Below are 18,209 nucleotides of genomic sequence, written 5' to 3'. Positions count from 1 at the left end.
CTAAAGAAAATCAATACTGAATATTCACTGGATGGACTAATACTAAAGCTGAAGCTCTAATACTTTGGCCACCTAATGCAAAGAGCCGACTCATTGGAGAAGACTTTGATTCTGGGAAAGATTGCAGGCAGGAAGAGAAAGGGACAACAGAGGATGAGATGGTTAGATAGCATCACCAAGTCAATGGACATGAATTTGAGCAAAGTCTGGGAGATAATGAAGGACAAGTAACCCTGGCATGCTATAGTCTATGGGGTCACAAAGAGTCGGACATGACTTAGGGACTGAACAACAACAATGTGGTCTTTGTATACGTGCTATAGAATAATATATTCTATACACATATATACATATACTATATATATAATCTTCATATGCAGAGATAATATGCATATGCACACACATATACACATGTGCAAAGAAAGTCATATTTGTACCACCCTTTCTTCTTCCCTGTCCTTCTCTTCCCTTAAGCATTCAATAAATTGTTTCCATCCCCTCTTCCCTTTCGGTCTCAGAATTTAAAACACAAAAATATTGTTCAGCACTCGTCTTTAGAGAAGTTCTCACCTGGTGACTTCTCTAAAACAAAAGGCTGGTTAATTTGCTGGGGCAGGAACATAGACTTTTTCTATTTCTTTGCTGATGAGGTGGGTATTGAGAAACAAGACACAAGTCAGTTTTCAACTGATTCTTCTGTTATATTCTCAAAGTGTCCTGAATAGTGTGAGGACACAGAAATAAACAAGACTTAGTTCTTGCCCACAAGAAGTTCACGATGTAGTTTGAGTTAAATTATATTGTTTAGTTATAATCCAATAAAAAATAGCTTAATAAATAGCTCTGGACCACTGGATCCTAACTAAGGATATATTTATTAATATCCTTCATGAATAAATGGGGTACATCATGGGGTCTATTGAGTATTGTGTGCCGACAAGTCCTAGAGAGTGAAGTCTGGTGTACAGGGTTTCAAGTCATTGATATAGACTGCTTAAACCAGGGTTATGGAGGAAGTCACCCAGGAACACTTTGGAGAGTGAGAGGGTTGACTGAAGCCAGAATACTGAGCAATGGCACCACTTACCCAGTGGGACAGGAAGAGGATCAATAGTAGGACACTGGAAGGGAGCAACCAGAGTGAAGGTAGGAGGAGAACAAAAAGAGAATGTTGTTAAAAGCCAGAGGAGGGGATTTTAAGAAGCAAGATGAGGCCAGTAACATCATGCCACAGGGAGGAAGTAAGAGAAGTCTAGAAGAGTTAATGGACTTGGCTCTCAAGAGTTCATGGTGATATAAGCAAGAGCAATTTCTGTGAAGTGGTGAAGTGGAAACCCATTGCTGTGGGCTGTGGAGTAAATGGGAGGTGAAGAAGGTGAGAATGGAAATATGCACCAGTGGTTCCCAAATGCTGGACCATGGACTCAGCTGCATCAGAGTCACCTGTGGGGCATTAGGAAATGTAAATCCTTGGCCTCAACCTCACATTTCCTGATTTAGTGAGTCTAGGGTGGGTCTCAAGGATTCATGGATTCATAGTTCTAAAAAGCCAGGTTTGAAAACCATTAAGAGTATTACGTCCATGAGGAAAGATCTTCCCTGTCTGATTCACCATTGTACCTCCAGGAGCTAGATCAGTTTCTTCCCATAAGTTTTTCAGTTACTATGTAGAATAGAATAGCAGCTCCATAACTGAACTGTTGGCATCAACTACTTCCAAAGGTTATCAATTAGGCTGAACCATATGAAATGACCATTTTTTGTGGGTCACAAATAGTCAAATTGGGGCAATTTCATGTAGTTTAATATTTTATTAATAAAACAGATGATATAAAAACTATGATATTCATCTCATGGGAGTCAACAGAAACTTTAGAATTATAAAGGGATCCTATAGTAGCCAGTCTCCAAAATGATCATCATGATCTTCACTTCATGATATTCATGTATGAGTGTAATGCTCTCCCGCTGAGTTTGGGTTGGACATAGAGAATAGAATACTGCAAAAGTGGTGGTATGTCACTCTTAATTAGGTTAAAAAGAGACTGTAGCTTTCATTTTGGGTATATTCTCTCTGTCTCTCTTGGATCACTCAGTCCAAGGGAAGCCAGCTGCCACATCATAAAGACACTCAGGCAGCCCATGGAGATCACTGCCCATCCCCACCATGGGGGAATAGAGGCCTCCAGCCACCAACCACAGGAGACAGCCTGGAAGAGGATTCCAGTGCCAGTCAAGTCTTGAGATGCAGCTTTGCCAGAGTCTCCCAGTTAAGCTGCTCCCATATTCCTGACCCTCTGAAACTGGATGAGAACTTAAATGTTCACTGTTATAAATTGCTATGTTTAGAGGTGGTTTACTCCCCAGCAATAGATAACTAATAGAAGCCTTCATTTTCAAGATGCTAGGAACTGATGGTTGAGTAGTTTTTACTTCAGCATACTTTTACATATATCATGTAAGTTTTTTAAGACAAGCTTTAATTCCTTTTCATTATTGAGGAATTTGAGTCATACGCTTTGGTGGAGAAAGTATTTTATTTGGAATCAGAAGATGCCATTTATTAGCTGCGTAATTCTGCAGATCACTTAATTTCTCTGAGCTTGTCTTTCCTTTTAGACAAAATGTAGATTACCACAATACCCCTTGTCTTAATGTTTATTGTAGGGATTAGATTATGAATACAGTGGATCAATTCTAAAGTGCTACTGAAATGCTAATTTTAATAGATGATAGAATTAATCACCTTTCACCTATGATAAGTCAATCAAGGTCACATAGCTAGTCAGTTGCAGAATAGGAACTTGCACCAAAGTCTCCTAATAGTAGCTAAGGACAGGGCTTACATAATTTGGTGCAAGCCACCTTTACTATATGAGCCTCAATTTCCCCATAAGTAAAATGAATAAAATGAACCAAGTGATACAGGGTTAACAGTCATTGATCAGAACCTAAGGAAAGAATGCTTGTCCAGATGTCTAAGTCTCCACAGAGCCAGGGTGAGGTGTGTATCTGACATCCCTGGGGTTTCAGGGCCTGGCTAGGCTGAGAGCTGAGGCGGCAGGAAGCTTTGTGATGTGCTCAGAGTAGGTGGCAGCCTTGGTGTCATGCAGAGGCACCTTGGTGTCGTGCAGAGGTTGTTGATACTACTGCCAGAGAAGATGGGGCTCATTCTTCTACTTGTGCTGCCAGCCCCACAAGCCCCTGCAATAACATCCTATCCTTTGTCACTTCAAACCCATATACTTCAGATTTGTGCTGGTGCCAGGAGAATTCACAATGAATTCAGTCTCCATTCATTCCGGAAATCACGGCTTTGGAGCTTCTATTGAAGACAACGAGCATCACATTTCAAATCAGGCTGAGAAGGTCAGGATTCAAGTTAGTGTTTGGAGTTGTATAAGACAGGTAATAATACTGTTAACTAAAGTTTGTATAGCACTTTAAAGTTTATAAGGCACACACTGTATATGTTCTCGTTCAAAGTTCATTATCCTCATTTTCAGCTAAGAAACTAAGCCTCAGGGGGATTAGATAATTCATGGCAGAATCAACTTGAACCTTGGTGAAAGTTTTCCAAATTGTATTCTCTTTCCACTGGATACTCTTGTACCTGTCAATACGGTTTCCTATTTCCCATCATTTAAGCAAATAAAAAAGCAAGTAGCAGGAAAAAAAAAAGAACTGTATTTTGTGATACATGAAAATTTTATAAAATTAATTATATGCATATTTAATTGTAATTATATAACATTTGTAAATGTAATTATATATTATAATATGTAAGTTATATGTTATATTGTAACATGTTTGTTATATAGTTTATTTACACATATACATATATTTAGATATAAATGTTTATACATAAATATAAAATTAAGTTTTGCTATTCTAAAAATGTTTTGCTAGACTACAGTCATGCTTATTAACGGACTATCATTGTTTACACTATTTTCATGGTACAATGGCAGAGTTGAGTAGTTGTAACAGAGATCATACGATCTGTAAGCCTAAAATTGTTACCGTAAGGCCCTTTACAGAAAAAATTGTCTGACCCTGCTTTTATAAGGCTTATAGTTATCATATAACACTGTGGGGTAAGCAGATAAGTGGTGTTTCTCTTTTCTACACGTAAGAAAAGAGGCTTTGAGAGAAAAAGTGAATCAATTAATGCCACATAGCTTTAAAAAAAAAAAAAAAAAGGGAATTTATACTGGATCCCAAACTGCAAGTGACATTGTCTTAATCCCTACCCAAGTTTGTGGACTTTGATTAAACAACACACAAATAATGGATCAAGTGGTGTCAGGGAGATTAGCAAATAGGTTATAAAGCCAAAGCAAGGGAGAACAGTTTATAAATGCAGGAACCCAAACATCTGGGCCACTAAAGTAAACATTCTTGTGCTTTCAAAATATACAAGAGGCAATGTGGTTAGTAACAAGCATAAAGGAAACCTTCCAACTCACCAGTGAGTGAAGAAGTACAAGAAAATTTTAATGAGATACTACTATACATTCTAAATTGGCAAAAATGTTAGATAATCATGTCTGATAGAGGTGATGTGCTAAAACTGGAATAGTTACTTACATATTGCTTATAGTAATGTAGTCATTACAGATACCTCAACCCTAACCCTAACCCATTTTTATGTATCACTGATTCTTATTGATGTATAACAGAAAACCACAAAATTCTGTAGAGCAATTATCCTTCAATTTAAAAAATAAATTTAAAAAGCAGACACTATTATTAGAAAGAAAAAAAAAAAAAACAACTTAACCTCATTAAATACTAACTGAGCCCCTGGACGCCGCCATCTTGGGGAACTGAGTGGTCCAATGAGCTGCTGCCCTGTGGGGAACGCAGGGCACGCACACGCAGGCAGGGCTCAACTAGGTCACGGCTATGGAGGCGCCCGCAGTCCACCTGCTGCCGTTGCTGCTGCTGTTTGCGGCCTGGGCCCCGGAGCCAGGCAGCACCTCTGCGGAGGCTCCGCCTCTGGTCAACGAAGAGGTGAGGCGCACGGTGGACCTGAGCAGCCACCTGGCCAAGGTGACAGCCGAGGTGGTCCTGGCTCACACGGGCAGTGACTCCTCGCCCCGCGCTGCCTCCTTCCTGGTAGCGCTGGAGCCCGAGTTCGAGGCCCAGCTGGCACACCTCGGCGTGCAGGTGACGGGAGTGGATGAGGAAGCCAACAGTCTGGAAGTACAGGAGACCAAAATTAACGGTAAAAGCGGGAGATTCTTCACAGTCCAACTCCCAGTTGCTCTTGATCCTGGGGCCGAGGTTTCAGTCGTTGTGGAAGCCGTTTATACCCACGCGATTCAGCCGTATCCAATCCAGATCACCCAGTCTCAGAAACAGTTTGTGGTGTTTGAGGGGAACCATTATTTCTACTCTCCCTACCCTACCAAGACGCAAACCATGCATGTGAAGCTCGCCTCCCCAAACGTGGAGAGCTATACCAAATTGGGCAACCCCATGCGCCACGAGAATCTCCTGGATTACGGCCCTTTCCACGACATCCCTGCCTATAGTCAGGATAGTTTTAAAGTACATTCTGAGAACAACAGCCCTTTCCTGACCGTCACCAGCATGACCCGAGTCATCGAGGTCTCCCACTGGGGTAATATTGCTGTGGAAGAAAACGTGAACCTGAAGCACACGGGGGCTGTGCTGAAGGGGTCTTTTTCACGTTATGATTATGACAAATGGATAGATAGTGGCATTTCCTCCATCCGTTCTTTTAAGACCATCCTTCCTGCCTCTGCCCAGGATGTTTATTACCGGGATGAGATTGGCAGCATTTACACCAGACACCTCCTTATTTTGGATGACTCGGTGGAGATGGAAATGAAGCCTCGTTTCCCTCTCTTTGGCGGGTGGAAGACTCATTACATCATTGGCTACAACCTCCCAAGCTATGAGTACCTCTATAATTTGGGAGACCAGTATGTGTTGAAAATGAGGCTTGTGGACCACGTGTTTGATAAACAAGTGATAGACTCTCTGACTGTGAAGATCATCCTCCCTGAAGGAGCCAGGAACATCCAGGTGGACAGTCCCTATGAGATCAGCCGAGCCCCCGACGAGGTATACTATACCTACCTGGACACATTTGGCCGCCCTGTGATCGTGGCCCACAAGAAAAACCTGGTGGAACAGCATATTCAGGACATCGTGGTGCACTACACCTTCAGCAAGGTGCTCATGCTACAGGAGCCCCTGCTGTTGGTGGCCACCTTCTCCATTCTGTTCTTCACCGTCGTCATCTATGTCAGGCTGGACTTATCCATCACAAAGGATCCAGCTGCAGAAGCCAGGATGAAGGTGGCTTGCATAATAGAGCAGGTCTTGACCCTGGTCAGCAAGAGACTAGGTCTCTACCATCACTTTAACAAGACAGTCAATAGATACAAACAGTCCCGGGATGTGTCCGTCCTCAACAGTGGCAAGAAGAGCCTGGAGATGGAGCACAAGGCTTTGACCAGTGAGGTGGCACTGCTGCAGGCCAGGCTGAAGACCGAGGGCTCCAACCTGTGTGACAAAGTGAGCGAAATGCAAAAACTGGACACGCAGGTCAAGCAGCTGGTCCTGAAGTCAGCAGTGGAGGCCGAGTGGCTGGTGGCCGGCAAGCTCAAGAAAGACATGTACATCCAGAATAAGAAGCTCATTTCAGGAAAGCGACAGGAGCTGGTTAGCAAGATTGAACACATCCTGGATACCCTGTAGCCCTCCAGAGGGCAGGGTGGGCAGTGAACATGGAGGCCAGCAGATTATGGCTTCTGTATTTTGCAAAAGGTCTTCAAGGAAGAGAGAAGCCAGGCCTTGCCTCAAGCAACACAAGAAGCTTAGTTTTTGTCCCTAAAATGTTCTTAAAACAAAAAACACCTAAATATCATTTAAAACAAAATATCTTTGAATTTTGAACAAAAAGTTTTTGAGTTGGCTTTGTTTGTTCTGAAGCCTAGGATATTCTTTTCACCTTCTAATTCCTGAAATTTGGGTATATTACAAGCATGTGTATGTTTTTTAAAGCACACATGACCAAATGAAAATAAAGCTAAGGCTGTAAAAAAAAAAATACTCTGTATTGAGTCTTTTAAAGCTCTTATTCTTTGATTCATTGATTCCATTTCTGAACATCTAATCTTGAAAGTAATTCTAAATTCAGAGAAAAGGCGTTCATAATAGTATTGTTCAGCATCAATCTGAAAGTAAATAAGTGTCTCGGAATAGCTGATTAACTAAATTGTGGTATATCAACCTGATGGACTACTATGCAGCCACTCGACCACTAAAGACTAGATAGCAAGGCAGAAATAAAATTTTATAATGTGAAGTTCAAAAAGCACAATACAACTTCTAATTTTTCTATGGTTTTTGCTATGAACAGTTATGTCTGTACTAGTGCAAGGAGCAGTGAAAACAGGTGATTTCTTAAGGTGCTAGCACTCCAAATCCATTGTTGTTACAGCATTGACTAGATGGTAAAAGAACTGGAGGTCTTGTCTCCCCTCCAAGAGATTAGATCTGAGTTGTCTCAGTCACCATGTTGGTTGTGCTTATACTGAAGCCTCATGCTTCTCTTTACCTTAGGTCAAGATAGTGTCCAGAACTGGGGGCCAGGCTGAGCCCAAAGGTAGGGTTGAGGAGGCATTCCTGCCAGGGTTAGACAAGTAAAGAAAGAAGGGGCCAGGAGGCGGTCATGTCTCTGTCAGCAGATATTCATGGAGATCTCTCAGTTTGGGGATTGCATTGTCTTAGAAAGGTTCTGGACTTAGAGTCAAATTTTTGCAACTCAAGACCTGACCTTGAGGCTCTCTCAGGCATGAGGAAATGTGGTCCAGCACCCAGTTATAGAGGAAGGACTCTGTGTCTCACTCTCTGTTGGGCACCAAGAAGACAGGCAGAAATCAAACTCAGCTTTGTTCCTGAGGCGCCCCAGCAGGGAACAGCTACAGTACCTGGTATACTGCAGGCAAAAGGAGTATTGAACTCACTAAAAATGCTCAGAGGAGGAGAGCCCTCTAGCACAGTTTGAACATCTCTGCTTTTTTGAGACTCTCCAGTTAGCTTAATTGATGATAATTTCTGCACTGATTGAACAATAATGTTTATTCTCTGTTCACATCTAGCTTTTCATTGTGTATTTTAATCACAGCCTTATAGAACATTGTATATGGAAAGCCCTGTGAGGATATTTTGCATCTTTCCAGGGTGAAAAGTCTCCATAGCTCTTCTCTCATTTGTTTTCTTACACTAGACTGTATTTTCCCATCTTGAAAATCCTGTCTGAACATAGAATAACTCTTGGTAATTTATCTTTCTACTTCCTCTAAGGGTCATTGGTACCATCTTCTCTACCTCTTCTTCCCCTTAAGCCCCACTCTGAACTTGCCCATTGAGATGGTAGCAGGGTTTTTGCTCTTTAGGAAGTATCGGGACAGAGGAGATAGACATGTTATCCAAAAACACCAGGGGAAGCAGAGAGTGTGAGACTTGGAAGATGGGTAGGATTTAGGCAGGAGAATAAGGGGCTTATTTGGGGACCTCTCAGTGGCTGTTTGGAATTAACCCAGGAATTGTATCATTTCCATTTTCTGGCAATATGGAGCATGGTGTGAGAAATGGGATTTATCTTGGTAGATACCCTAGGAGAAAAACAGGTCATCTACGCGGATGCTGCAGGGTTTCCATCTTTGGGCCTGTGAATGGCACAGTGGCTCCTGGAAACCTCAGGACTTGGTTAACAAGTTATTAGGAAATACGAACAATCCCAGTAAAAGTAGCAATAAAGCTGCTGCTGCTGCTAAGTCACTTCAGTCATGTCCAACTCTGTGCGATCCCAGAGACGGCAGCCCACCAGGCTCCGCTGTCCCTGGGATTCTCAAGGCAAGAACAATGGAGTGGGTTGCCATTTCCTTCTCCAGTGCATGAAAGTGAAAAGTGAAAGTGAAGTCGCTCAGTCATGTCCTCAGCAACCCCGTGGACTGCAGCCCACCAGGCCCCTCCGTCCATGGGATTTTCCAGGCAAGAGTACTGGAGTGGGGTGCCATTGCCTTCTCCAGCAGTAAAGCTAGATGCTCCTTAAACAGATTCTTCACATTTCTATAGTATAATCATCATTGTAATGATTATTATCTATTGAGTGCCTATGTGAGATATTAGTCTCCATTTTATACATGAGAGAACTGAGGCTCGCAGAGTTAAGAGACTTGCCCAGGATCATACACCTAGTAAGGGTTGTTGGTAGAATTCAAACCCAGGCCCATCGTATCTCAAAGCCTGCACTACTCTTTTGCCTCTAGACATGTGTAAACTGGCAAGGTGTTGAGGATGGCTCGGTTTAACCACTTACCAAGTGCTTTTCTCCAGGGACTGAGAAGGACTGAGATGTGCCATGGGGCATTTTAAGAAATTATCTATGTGGTGGACTACTAGCACACTAAGATTTTCAGCTGCAGTGAAGGAAGGCCCAGATTCACCTCTGTGGAACTAAAACAGGTCACTAGGCCAGGTCTCTCAGGAGTAAGTTATCAACAGAAGAGAACATTGATTCTGTCAGTGGAAGAATACAGCTGCTAACAGCTGCAGAGATGTTGCTAGGAGAACAGCAGTTTAATTCTGAACAGTTCTTTGTAGTTTATGGAACTCCTTCCCTTTCATCATTTCATGATCATTGTATTCCACCCCTGGTTAATGGGGTAATAATCTCTCTTCTACAAACCTCTACATCAAATAGAGGCTCAGTGTTAGTCACCTAGTCGTGTCCAACTCTTTGCAACCCCATGGACTGAAGCCCGCTAGGCTCCTCTCTCCACGGAATTCTCTAGGCAAGAATACTAAAGTGAGTTGTCGTTCCCTTCTCCAGGGGAACTTCCTGACCCAGGGATCGAACCCGGGTTCCCACACTGCAGGCAGATTCTTTACCATCTGAGCCACCAGGGAAGCCCATAGAGGTACAGAGATGCTACATAATTTTCCGTAGGTAGCACAGCTTATTAGCAATGCCATTTGCATTCAAGTTCTCAAAAGCCATCCTTCCCACTCCACCCTCCTTTCCATTGTATTTCTAAAGTGATTGATGGTAACAGGGTGGCGGCAGTGGCGGCTCTGGCAGCTTGGGATTGAATGCAAGTAACAGGATCACCATGATTCTTCTGAGGCTCCTCAGGTCCACTGTCATTCAGTCTGCAGTCTCAGTCTCTCTGAGGAGGAACACAGGTGTAACAGCAGTGGCATCTAATAAGGAACTTGATCTGTACAGTAATTCTTCATGGACAAGATCAGAGAATATAGAACTAGGTGACAGACATCTGGAGGACCTGTTGATGCTGACCCAGAGTATCAGCAAGAACTGGACAGGGAGCTTTTTAAGCTTGACCAAATATATAGTAAAGGAGACATGAACACTTTCCCTAACTTCACATTTGAAGACCCCAAGTTCAAAGTTTTTGAGAAACCACAGCCCTGAATAAGTAATGTAAAATTTTCCTGGTAATTTTTGCTGGATTAGTTGTACAATGAATGGGTCAGAAGTAACAATAAACATACATTTCACAGCTGTTAAAAAAAAAAGTGATTGATGGGAGAACCCAAGATGATGCTTGTCAGGAGGAATTGTGTGAAGTGTAAAGAATGAGATGAAACAAACAAAATAATTAAGACTAAATACCAGATTCAGTAAGGAAACAGCAGGATCAAAGGAGTTCTTCCTGAGGACAGCGTGCCAGAATGGGCTTAGGTGTGTCAGCTACAAGTATAGTCCGTAGAGGAAATGAAGAAGTGGGAGGGAAATATGTGGAGAAAGGAGTGGAGGACTCATGTAAAGAATAGGATAGCAAGTCTGCTTCAGGTGGAACCCACTTTGGAGGGACTAAGGAAGGGAGTGGCAGGTTTAACAGAGCAGGGAGGTAAAAGGAGAGGCTGTCTGGAGATCAGGGACTCTGTTCATTTGTGAGGGAAGTAGAGCCTCCCCACAAGTTTTAAAAGATGGAAATTATACCAAAAAAGAGTGAAGCTCAACTGTGTAATAGATATCACATAAAACGGAAAGTGGGGAGTATTCTTAGATAAGACATAAAGGCATCAAAACTGGATGCACTCGTTATAATTAAGCTACACGCTTTTTAAGGGACATTATTGGCATGAAAAACTGAACTTAGGGGTCACGTCTTTGGAATGCGTGGGAAGTATTTCGGCTTCCCAGGTGGTGCAGTGCTAACGAAGCCACCTGCCAGTGCAGGAGACAGAAGAGACGGGAGTCCGATCCCCGGGTCAGGAAGATCTCTGGAGGAGGAAATGTCAACCCACTTCAGTATTCTTGCCTGGGAAATCCCATGGACAGAGGAGCCTGGCGGGCTATAGTCCATGGCATCACAGAAGACTTGGACACAAGTCATGCACACACTCAGAGACACGCAGATGGGAAGTATTCACTCCCATGCCTCCTTGTGTCCTGTTCTACTCCTTGCTTAGACTACTGAGGCTGCAAACCAGACTGCCAGCTCTGGCTATGTTTGGATATCAACCAAGTATCATTTCCTTGACTGTGCCTTCGTTGGATTCCATGTGATGAGTAATATTCATGAATCCTGTTCTAAAGATGCTAATTATTCTTGAAGAGTACTATTATTGGATATCACAAACCTTTTTATAGAAGTAGCCACGTAACACTCGCAATCAGTCCCCAAAGACCCATAAACTGGAAGATGTTTCAAAAGTAAATTTGCTTTTCAAATTCTGTGAGAAGTTTAGCAATTTCAGTATCAGGGAGCATTACATGATTCATCTTCAGATTTGTTCTTTAAGACCTCCCAAAATAAATTTGTTACAACTAGCGAATGTAATCATCTAAGACACTCTTAATTCATAATGATAGTTGGGAGGAGAGTGGTAATTTGATATAGATATTTTATTATTTTTTTACATTTATTTTTAATTGGAGGATAGTTGCTTTACAAAGTTCTGTTGGTTTCTGCAGTACAAGGACATGAATCAGCCATAAGTATACATATATTCCCTCCCTCTTAAGCCTCTCTCCCACACACCCCCAAGATCCCACCCCTCAGCCTGGTGCTCTCTGATGATATTTTTTGTAGCAGCTTTAATGTCTGTTACTAAGGGTCCACTTTTACTCATCGGGGGTTCTATGTATTGTGGACTTTATCAGATAAATGGATGACATTATTCTTTAAAGTGTCTTGTATGGGGTTGAGTTCACTACAAACTATAGGTATCAAGAAATATGGGAGGGAGTAGGGACAGATTATAGGGAGCATGTTGCACAGTGTCCAGATCTGGTTGGGAGGCCAAAAAGGAATTGTTAATGGGCCCCGGCCCAGGAGAACTTAGGTTGGGTGTCAGGCTGGGAGTTGTAGTCATGGGGCAAAACCAGGCTCCAAATGGGAGAGGACCAGGAAGGAGGGATGGCAGGAAAATGCTTTGTACGGGTGGGGAGCTGGGCAGGCTTCATGGCCTGCTTTGAAGGATTCTCATCCCCAGGGGTCTTAGACTGAAATCATTTGGACCCAGAACTTGGTGTTTATATGTGACCAGGAGCTGATATCTATCTGTGTGTAGAAAGCCTTGGAATCAAATTATGTTAGGGGCCCATGGAAAAGCGTCTTATGTTAGGGGCCCATGGAAAAGCGTCTAAAAAATGTTTAAATACAGTCAATCATTCAATATTTTTGTGTTAATCTCACTTGTTAATGTTTTTGGTTGTGTTTATAGAGGTCATAATAAAACAATTTTAGGGCAAAATATTTAGCAGGTGTGTCAGCATGCTGTGGTAAAGAGATCATGAACAGAAAGTCTGGGTTCCAACTCCAGAACCACTGATTGCCATCTGTGGATGGGGGCAGGCACTTTATCTCTATGAGGCTCACATTCTTCACACACATTGGGGGACTGAGAGAATTCACAGAGTAATAGCAGTCATAATCAATGAACTGTGAAAGGTCCTGCATATATAAGGTAGTGATACTAGTAATAAATGACAGTCTGGGATTCAAAATCCTGGCTATCGAGTTTACCAGGTCTGCAACCTTTGGCAAGTAAATTAGCATCTCTGAGACTCCGTTTTCTCAACTGTTAAGTGGAAATAATAATCGAACATCTAACTCCTAGGGTTCCTGCAAAAGTTAAATGAAATGGCCCAGAATATGTGCTCAGTAAATGTGACTATAATGATATACATATAAAAAACACTTTATTGAGGTTTGATTGACATGTAAAAAGCTCTACCCAGGAAACCATCAAGGCTAAAAACATATCCATCCTCTCCTAAAGTTTCCTCCCACTCCGTTTTTATTATTGTTATTATTTTATGGTAAGAATACTTAATATAAGATCTGTGTTGTGCTGTGCTTAGTTGCTCAGTCATGTCTGACTCTTCGCAACCCCATGGACTGCAGCCTGCCAGGCTCCTCTGTCCATGGAGATTCTCCAGGCAAGAATGCTAGAGTGTGTTGCCATGCCCTCCTCCAGGGGATCTTCTCAATCCCAGGATCAAACCCAGGTCTCCTGCATTGCAGTTGGATTCTTTATCGACTGAGCCACCAGGAAGCCCAATATAAGATCTACCTCCTTAGCAAATTTTAAGTATACAAAAGAATGTTGTTAACCTAGTCACAATCAGATCAGATCAGATCAGATCAGTCGCTCAGTCGTGTCCGACTCTTTGCGACCCCGTGAATCGCAGCACGCCAGGCCTCCCTGTCCATCACCAACTCCCGGAGTTCACTCAGACTCAAGTCAGTGATGCCATCCAGCCATCTCATCCTCTGTCGTCCCCTTCTCCTCCTTAATCTCCAGATTTACTTATATAACTGAAACTTTGCACCCTTTAACTGTCATGTTTTCATTTCCTTCTCTTCCCAGCTCCTGGCAACCACCATTCTACTCTGCTTCTATGACTGACTGTTTTAGGTTCCACATACATGTGATATCACACAGTATTTGTCTTTCTGTGTCTGGCTTACTTCACTTAGGATAATGTGCTCCAGGTCTATCCATGGTTTTGTGAATGGCTGGATTTCCTTCTTTTTAAAGACTGAATATTATTCCGTTGTGTGTGTGTGTGTGTGTGTGTGTGTGTGTAAAATATAATATGAGGGCTTCCTGGGTGGCACTGCAGGAAACATAGGAGACATGGGTTCAAACCCTGGGCTAGGAAGATTCCTTGGAGAATCTTCCTCAGCAATATTCTTGCCTGGAGAGTCCCATGGACAAAGGAGCTTGGCGGGCCACAGTCCATGGGGTCACAAAGAGTCAGACACAACTCTTTACATCATATTATATATACATCACATTTTCTTTACATATTCATTCATCAATAGACACGTATGTTATTTCCATATCTTGGCTACTATAAATAATGCTGCAATGAATGTGGAAGTGCAGGTATTTCCCCAAGATCTTGATTTCCATTCCTTTGGGTAAATACCCAAAAGTAAAAGTATTAGATCATTTGGTAGTCCTATTTGTTAATTTTTTGAGAAAACTCCACTCTGTTTTCCATCATGGTATACCAATTTATATTCACACCAATAGTGTACCAGGATTCTCTTTTCTCCATATTCTTGCTAGCATTTATCTTTTTTAAAAAAATAGTCATTCTAATAGGTGTGAGGCTATCTCATCTCTTTGTGGTTTTCATTTCCAATCTATGGTTAGTATTGTTGACCATCTTTTTATGAACCTGGTGGTGATTTGTATGTCTTCTTTCAAAAAATGTCTGTTCAAGCTTTGTTTATTTTTAAATTATGTTATTTGGTATATATATGCATTGTGAAATGATTACCACATCAAGCTCCTTAACACATCCATCACCTACTTTAGTTACCTTTTTCCTTTTTATTCTAGTGAGAGCACTTAATGTTTACTTGCTTAGAAAATTTCAGGTGTACAATACAATATTGTTAAGTATAAACACCATTCTGTATGTAGAGCCCCAGAATTTATTCATCTTCTAACTGAAAATTTATATCTTTTGACCAACACCTCCCCATTTTCCCCAGCTCCCAGCCTTTGGCAACTACTGTTATACTCCCTGTTTCTATGAATTTTGACTTTTTTAGATTCCACATGTAAATGAGATCATATAGCATTTGTCTTTCTGTGTCTGGTTTATTTCACTTAGTATAATGCCATCTAGACTCATCCATGTTGACACAAGTGGCAGAATTTTGGTCTTTTCTATGTCTGAATAATATCATATATATATATATATGTAATCACATTATATATTATATATGCAATATATATACCACATTTTCTTTATCCCTTCATCTGTCAATGAACACTTGGGTTGTTTCCGTATCTTGACTACTATGAATTATGCTGTAATGAACTTGGGAGTGCAGATGTCTCAAGATATTTATTTCATTTCCTTTGGATATATAACCAGAACTGGGATTGTTGTATCTTTTTCATCAGTGTTTTATAGTTTTCAGTGTATAGATATTTCACCTCCTTGAATAAGTTTATTCCTAAGTATTTTTGGGGGGGTGCTATTGTACAAAGGCAATGCCAAAGAATGCTCAAACTACCGCACAATTGCACTCATCTCACACGCTAGTAAAGCAATGCTCAAAATTCTCCAAGCCAGGCTTCAGCAATATGTGAACCGTGAACTTCCTGATGTTCAAGCTGGTTTTAGAAAAGGCAGAGGAACCAGAGATCAAATTGCCAACATCCGCTGGATCATGGAAAAAGCAAGAGAGTTCCAGAAAAACATCTATTTCTGCTTTATTGACTATGCCAAAGCCTTGGACTGTGTGGATCACAATAAACTGTGGAAAATTCTGAAAGAGATGGGAATACCAGACCACCTGACCTGCCTCTTGAGAAATGTGTATGCAGGTCAGGAAGCAACAGTTAGAACTGGACATGGAACAACAGACTGGTTCCAAATAGGAAAAGGAGTATGTCAAGGCTGTATATTGTCACCCAGTTTATTTAATTTATATGCAGAGTACATCATGAGAAACGCTGGACTGGAAGAAACACAAGCTGGAATCAAGATTGCCGGGAGAAATATCAATAACCTCAGATATTCAGATGACACCACCCTTATGGCAGAAAGTGAAGAGGAACTCAAAAGCCTCTTGATGAAAGTGAAAGAGGAGAGTGAAAAAGTTGGCTTAAAACTCAACATTCAGAAAACGAAGATCATGGCATCCAGTCCCATCACTTCATGGGAAATGGATGGGGAAACAGTGGAAACAGTGTCAGACTTTATTTTTGGGGGCTCCAAAATCACTGCAGATGGTGACTGCAGCCATGAAATTAAAAGACGCTTACTCCTTGGAAGGAAAGTTATGACCAACCTAGATGGCATATTAAAAAGCAGAGATATTACTTTGCCAACAAAGGTCCATCTAGTCAAGGCTATGGTTTTTCCAGTGGTCATGTATGGATGTGAGAGTTGGACTGTGAAGAAGGCTGAGTGCCGAAGAATTGATGCTTTTGAACTGTGGTGTTGGAGAAGACTCTTGAGAGTCCCTTGGACTGCAAGGAGATCCAACCAGTCCATTCAGAAGGAGGTCAGCCCTGAGATTTCTTTGGAAGGAATGATGCTAAAGCTGAAACTCCAGTACTTTGGCCACCTCATGCGAAGAGTTGACTCATTGGCAAAGACTCTGATGCTGGGAGGGATTGGGGGCAGGAGGAGAAGGGGACGACAGAGGATGAAATGGCTGGATGGCATCACTGACTCGATGGACGTGAGTCTGAGTGAACTCCAGGAGTTGGTGATGGACAGGGAGGCCTGGCGTGCTGCAATTCATGGGGTCACAAAGAGTTGGACATGACTGAGTGACTGGACTGGACTGAACTGAACTGAAATAGCAGGGAGGGAACACAGCTCCACCCATCCACAGAAAATTGGATTAAAGACTTACTGAGCATAGCCCTGCCCATCAGAACAAGACCCAGTTTCCTCCTCAGTCAGTCTATCCCATCAGGAAGCTTCCATAAGCCCTTTATCCTTCTCCATAAGAGGGTAGACAGACTGAAAACCACAAATTGATTTGCATAGGTTGAACTAATCTTTACATTAGGGATAAACCCATCTTGATCATGGTGTTTGGACCATTTGATGTGTTGTTGAATGGGTGGATCACAATAAACTGTGGAAAATTCTGAAAGAGATGGGAATACCAGACCACCTGACCTGCCTCTTGAGAAATGTGTATGCAGGTCAGGAAGCAACAGTTAGAACTGGACATGGAACAACAGACTGGTTCCAAATAGGAAAAGGAGTATGTCAAGACTGTAGATTGTCACCCTGCTTATTTAACTTATATGCAGAGTACATCATGAGAAACGCTGGACTGGAAGAAACACAAGCTGGAATCAAGATTGCCGGGAGAAATATCAATAATCTCAGATATTCAGATGACACCACCCTTATGGCAGAAAGTGAAGAGGAACTCAAAAGCCTCTTGATGAAAGTGAAAGAGGAGAGTGAAAAAGTTGGCTTAAAACTCAACATTCAGAAAACGAAGATCATGGCATCCAGTCCCATCACTTCATGGGAAATGGTTGGGGAAACAGTGGAAACAGTGTCAGACTTTATTTTTGGGGGCTCCAAAATCACTGCAGTGGTGACTGCAGCCATGAAATTAAAAGTCGCTTACTCCTTGGAAGGAAAGTTATGACCAACCTAGATAGCATATTGAAAAGCAGAGATATTACTTTGCCAACAAAGGTCCGTCTAGTCAAGGCTATGGTTTTTCCAGTGGTCACGTATGGATGTGAGAGTTGGAGTGTGAAGAAAGCTGAGGGCCGAAGAATTGATGCTTTTGAACTGTGGTGTTGGAGAAGACTCTTGAGAGTCCCTTGGACTGCAAGGAGATCCAACCAATCCGTTCTGAAGGAGATCAGCCCTGAGATTTCTTTGGAAGGAATGATGCTAAAGCTGAAACTCCCGTATTTTGGCCACCTCATGGGAAAAGCTGACTCATTGGAAAAGACTCTGATGCTGGGAGGGATTGGGAGGAGGAGAAGGGGATGACAGAAGATGAGATGGCTGAATGGCATCACTGACTCGATGGACGTGAGTCTGGGTGAACTCCGGGAGTTGGTGATGGACAGGGAGGCCTGGCATGCTGCGATTCATGGGGTCGCAAAGAGTCAGACACGACTGAGTGACTGAACTGAACTGAACTGAACTGAATGGGTGGGCTAGTATCTCC

General features: G+C 42.1%; 1 long non-coding RNA gene and 2 pseudogenes across 2 annotated transcripts in view; all 3 read left to right on the top strand.

Annotated features, from left to right (window-relative positions):
- LOC139184578 (uncharacterized) overlaps positions 1–18,209 on the top strand; it is a 498,707-nt gene that overhangs the window by 329,858 nt on the left and 150,640 nt on the right. The gene's annotated exons all lie outside the window — the stretch shown is intronic.
- On the top strand, positions 3,873–6,893 carry LOC109562701 (dolichyl-diphosphooligosaccharide--protein glycosyltransferase subunit 1 pseudogene; annotated as a pseudogene).
- LOC139184455 (ATP synthase-coupling factor 6, mitochondrial-like) lies at positions 9,095–12,413 on the top strand (annotated as a pseudogene).

Source organism: Bos indicus, chromosome 8 (assembly GCF_029378745.1).
Source record: "Bos indicus isolate NIAB-ARS_2022 breed Sahiwal x Tharparkar chromosome 8, NIAB-ARS_B.indTharparkar_mat_pri_1.0, whole genome shotgun sequence".
Classification (NCBI taxonomy): Eukaryota; Metazoa; Chordata; class Mammalia; order Artiodactyla; family Bovidae; genus Bos; species Bos indicus.
The sequence above is the reverse complement of the archived record's forward strand: the minus strand, read 5'-3'. Positions and strand labels throughout refer to the sequence as shown.